Source organism: Camellia sinensis, chromosome 9 (assembly GCF_055761805.1).
Source record: "Camellia sinensis isolate YWXY chromosome 9, ASM5576180v1, whole genome shotgun sequence".
In the NCBI taxonomy this organism is placed as follows: Eukaryota; Viridiplantae; Streptophyta; class Magnoliopsida; order Ericales; family Theaceae; genus Camellia; species Camellia sinensis.
Window position 1 is genome coordinate 173372220 of NC_138969.1, and position 5819 is coordinate 173378038.

Here is a 5819-nt window from a genome sequence, read left to right on the forward strand (position 1 = left end):
CAATAACAGGTAGCACGTCGGCCAAATCCCCTTGAAGATGCCATGGTTATAGAAGAAGTTAGAAAGAAGGTTGGCCACCAGATTAACCTCCGTGCTGATGCAAGTCGGAAAAGGACCTATGAAGAAACAGTTCTATTTGGTTCTTCTTCTGTGATGAATTGTGGCCTACAGTATATTCAGGTATACTTTAAGTACAATTGGCTATTAATCCTTGTTGGTCAACAAAATGGATTGTGTTAGGTTTATTTGCTAGTAAGCAGATTTTCTTTTGATAGGAATTGCATAGAGATTTTTGGTACTTCACAATACTAAATTGTGGTAATCACATATTACTAGATTGACTATTTATTCTCGTGGTTCATTTTCATTTGAGTGTTTATTTAACTGCTTTTAGTGCATTGATCCCTATTAGTAGTTCATTGACATAGTTCTGAATAACTTATTGGAGGTTTCTAGTTATTTAGCTGTCTTTGTTCAACTCTGTTTCAGGAACCTGTTTAGGATGAAGAAGATATAATTAAATTCTATGAAGAAACTGGGTTACCTGTAACACTGGATGAAACCATTGAAAATATCCAAGAAAATTCTCTAGAAATGCTGGCAACGTTTACTCACTCAGGAGTAGTTACTGTTGTAAGTGGTAGTTTATTTTCTTATGTTAGTTATTGGGATGAGCAGTATGTAATACGTATCATCGTGCATGCCTCATCAGAGAGTACACTAGTCACTGTCAATCCAAAGAGTTCACTTTCTACACCTCATGAAAAAATCCAACCATATGTTTTAAACTACATATAATTGAATGAAAATTTTGTTTTGGAGGTTTTCTTGCATATCTCAATCAGGACAAGATGCATAAAAACACTTCAGTAATTGAACTCATCTCAACTCATGTTATGCTTACGATAGTGTGCCTTTCATTTCTTTTCTATCTGTGAAACATGAAAACCATGACCACGATCAGAACTTACAAACTGTAACATCTGTTAAAATTCTTCAGTCACAATTTCCCCTCATTATTTATTCATGATTTGATATGAATTATATTCATTGGGGAAAAAGTCAGAAACATGAACCTAATTTGGTTTAGGGTTTAGGGTGGTTGGAACTTCTTGGTGGTGGTTTGGAATCCCTTGATTCTTTTATGGATGTTTGAGATTGAGAGTTGGAGTTGGCAGATGTATTCATTGATTTGTCATATAGCATTGCTATTTTTATTTATATTTTTTATTATCGTTGGTAGGGTAGAAAGGAGTTATGTAATGAGAAATGTACCAATTATTTATACCCATCCATGTACATACTTACGTGTGTTGACTATTTTCTGTATCTTTGCCCGGTTACGAGTCTCTATCTTTTACATGATCCCACACTTTGGATTTCTCGCTAGATCAAACAGTTGCTGAGGGACATGACATGATGATGGGGTTCAGTCCACTGATTCCGACATAATCTGAAGGTCTAATGGAGAGAGTTCAACAAAAACTCAAGATTGAGCTCAAGCATGCCCAACTGTGAGTAACTAACAGTTACAAATTTTTTAAGTTTTATCAGTTTCTCTTTGTATTTGCTACAATTTCTCTATTCAATTGAGAAAACTCGCTTGTAATCAAAAGAATATTAGGAATTCTTCAGTAAACAAAAGAATATTCAATTTCTCTACCTAGTGGATAGCCATTCTGAATTTTCAAGTATTTTCCATGTGCTGGCTTGCGTGGTTGGCAATTTGAATTTTTTTGGCATATTTCTTGTGCAGCTATTGAATGTTTATGCACCCAAGTTTGAGACTGGTGGAACATTTTGGCCAGTAGTACATAGTCCAGCTTTTGTGTTTCTCTTCCAGTTCTCACTCTTATATTCAATGACTATTGCCGGAAACGTTTTCTACCCATATTCCAAGCTTATTTTGCTGAGGTACGTTTACAAAGAACACCAATTGTCTTTTCATCCTTTTGATTTTTATTGTTCAATTGATGTCTAACTGATATCAAAGACATTTTGTATATATTACTTACATCTAAGAACAATGAATGAATTCGTTAATTGATATGCATAACTCTGCAGAAACTCTACTCTGATACAGAGGTCAAAACAATTAGTACAAAATATGCATTGAAAATGGCAACTATTCCTGATTTAAATATGGACTGTGAAGCCATCATGGACAAGTAAGAAAAAACTGATAACCTAGAAAAGGATAATAAAATTGATCCATGTAATAAATTTCTAACAATAAGGCCATCTACTCCGGTGAGTTTTGGGAGCCTGAAATTTGGTCCGTTAGGTAAGATTTATACAATTCACGACTTTGACCTTTTTTGTAACGCCCTCAAAATAATAACATTAAACCCATCAAATAAGACATGTATTTACATATAAACTAACCACATTCTCTTATTCATTAGAATTCCATTACATAAGTATTACATGTTAACATCATAACAAAATGCCCTACGGGCTTACAGCTTTCCAAGTTAACACTTGGTTACAACAAAAGAGTACTAACTCAATTACATATTAAGCCCCGGGCTTGAAGTTACATGTAATACATCAAAAGTTAAGCGACAAAAGTATGTCCGGCACTAGCCTCCCAGCTATGTCCTTGGAGGTGGCATGCTTCCTGCACCTGAAAATGATATTCCCATATAGGGTGAGCCACAGCCCAGTAGAAATACACTAAACCAACCATGGACAATGACTAAAATATTAGCAATTGATAGATGGTCAACACTGATACAATCACATAAATTACAAATTTATGTCATACAACTTATGAGTCTAAGTTACCTTTCATTTTCCCTTTTTCAACAGATAAGCATGCTAGCTCTATCATCATTTCCACAGATATGTATAAAAACTATATCTCACATTCAGATAAGCATAAAAGCTATATCCACATTCTCAACAGATATGTATAACAACAATATCCACAGATAAGCATATGAGCTATATCCACACATCACAAAGATAAGCATATAAGCTCTATCTTCACTTCTAGACAAGCATATGAGCTGTATCTACGGAGTTCATCCCCTATCTTCTCCCAACACTAACCGGTTTAGAGGTACATCCCCTATCTTCCCCTAAACCGCGGAGTACATCCCCTATCTCCTCCTCTACACATAACGTATACAAACACAATGGTTCTATATACAATCACTCAATACATATAATTAATATATTCTATCAACCGTCAAGTTCCATGACACACTTCATTGATTAGTTTCAGTTTGCCTAATCATCATGCATTGTCTACAACAATCACGACTATCCTCCACCGATAGCCCAAAGCAGTTATTTCTAAACAGAATATAAATGCACAAATGGATATTCAATCAACATTTCATTTCCTCATTCCTCACAATTAATTATCCCAATTAATTAAACAATGTAATTAGGTCAATTCCCATAATTAACATTTCAACCCTTAGGTCCCATTTTCATCAATGATTCAACAATCATTCCATTTCTCTATGCCAAACATGCATCTAGGTTTATTATGAATAAAACCCCAACTTTTGTAAAATTACACAAAAGCCCCAAACTTTCACAAAATTACCAAACCAAGCCCAACATCTCAAAATACCAAAATTTAAAGACAAAACCCATAGAGAGGAGTAGGATATCCCTACCTCAAATTCGGAGTCCCAAAGGAGAAGACGACAAAACCCAACGTGCTCCAAAACCCGAGATTTTCAGATTAAAATGAAGCCCTCGACGATCAACAACTTTTTTGTAAAGGCCAAAGGTGAGTAAATCACTCCTACTAGATCAAAACCTAGAGAGAAGGTAGAGTCTAGAGTGAGAGGCTCAACAATGGTGATTTTGAAAAAGTAAGAGAGAGAAGAGAAAGTAAAAAGTGATTTGAAAAGTCACAATTTCGGGACTTAAACCCAGTCGCCCACTCGAGCGTAAAACACCCCGCTCGAGCGTCACTCACAGACTCCCGCTCGAGCGTCCAAACTTCCGCTCGAGCGCCGGATGCACTCTCCCAGCATTTATACAGAACCAGGCCTCCGCTCGAGCTTCCAACTCTACGCTCGAGCGGCACTCAGACAACCCCGCTCGAGCGGCCAATACCACGCTCGAGCGTACAACGCTGCACAGGAAAATACTGAATGGGTGTAATCTCCGCTCGAGCGCCAACACCCCCGCTCGAGCGTACAGGCCAAAACCTGGGCAACTAGTTTTGGTTTCTAAACTCAACCAACCTGTAACAAACCTGCCCAACACATCCTATAACTCAATTACGACGTAAAAAGGATGTAAACAAAATAATAAACAACCACCAACATCCACGGACACATGTTCGGATCACTGTACAACAAGGGTAAACCCGGGATCGCTATATTTTTTTTTCTTCTTCTTCTTAATCTTATTTTATTCTTTCTTTCTTTCTTTCTTTCAGTTTGAATAGTTTTGAATTTGGTTGATCATATCTTTCCACAGGGTTACCTTATACTATTTATATTATGACCAATCATTTTTCAAAATCTAATACTAATATATTGACATGGTTTTTGAGCTATGTGTTTCACTTTTAGTAGATTCTCATGTACCTGTTTTGAGTCATATTAGTGATTCTGTGAGCATCGCCAACTAGTGAAGCCTTTTGCAGGAGCTGTCTACAGAACTTTTTCAGATTTGCAGGGCAAAGTGATTTTCAAATAATTCATTTCAAATCTGAGTCTCTCTTTATTGGAACTCCCATGATCTCAAAGGTGCACTCTTTTCTCTTCTTTCTTCACTTCTCTTTAATGGGTATTTGATAGTTTTTGTGCTGTTGTTTTGGATACTGTGAGTTTTTGTGTTGTTGTTGTTGTATAAAAAAATCCTAGATGTCCAATTGGAACTGAGATTGAAGAATCTACTGTAATTTATAGGTTTTTGATGATGGGTTGTGGAAATTTTGAATTTTTGATTTGGGTATCATATTGTCTCTGTTCTGGTTTTCTACTAGATTTACTCCTGCAGACTAGCATCTTATAGATTGTGGATCACCCTTTCTTTTATTTTCAGAATTTCAATAGTTGGGATTTCACACTTTGAAGAATGGCTCTGTCTCTCTGAATTTATATTGTGTTTAACTACATAGCATTTTATAGTATGAAGGCACCTGGTTGAGTTTGATATATGTTTTTGCAGATTTTGTTGACGGAATAGTTGATATGATCGAGAGTGGGTGATGTTGGGAGCCAAAGATTATGTTGCACTTTTTTTTTTTTTGAAGACTTGAATTTTTTAGTACAGTGTATTTAAGGATGGTTAATGGATAATGTCTATTATAAATTTAATTAATTTGTTAATTTTGTTATTTTTCATTAACAAAAAATTGTTTGGTGCTTGTAATTGATTTTTTTGTTGTAGCAAACCCGTATATGATTTTTTTTAAGAAATAATTATTTGCGACAGTAAAACAATAGTCGCTAAAAGTGTTTTTTATTTTTTAATTTTTTTTTTGCGACGGCAAAATAGCTGTCGCAAAAAGTAGTTTAGGTGGTCGCAAATAATTTGCGATTATTTGCGACCGTTGCTTTGCCGTCGCAAAAAGTATTTGCCACCCCCACATTTGCGTCCCCCATTTGCGGTCGCCTAGGCCGTCGCAAAAAGTCTTTTGTGACTGTATTTTTATTATTTGCGATGGCTTGTGGCGGTCGCAAAAAGTATTTTTTTTTAGTAGTGTATCTTCATGACGATAGAAATTGGTCCATAAATGTTTTTTGTAACCAAATTTTTACTTTTAGAGATTAAAAAAATTGATCTCTAAAACTCTTATATATTGTAATGATAGGAAATAAATAACTAAATTGAACTATGTA

General features: G+C 35.5%; 1 long non-coding RNA gene across 1 annotated transcript; it reads left to right on the forward strand.

The window, feature by feature from the left end:
• Nucleotides 1-1110: 1110 nt before the first annotated feature.
• Nucleotides 1111-5437, forward strand: LOC145799789 (uncharacterized). The gene is made up of 3 exons (XR_014341322.1): nt 1111-1514; nt 1757-1914; nt 4619-5437. It is a non-coding gene; the product is annotated as an uncharacterized LOC145799789 (long non-coding RNA).
• The last annotated feature ends 382 nt before the right edge of the window (nt 5438-5819 follow it).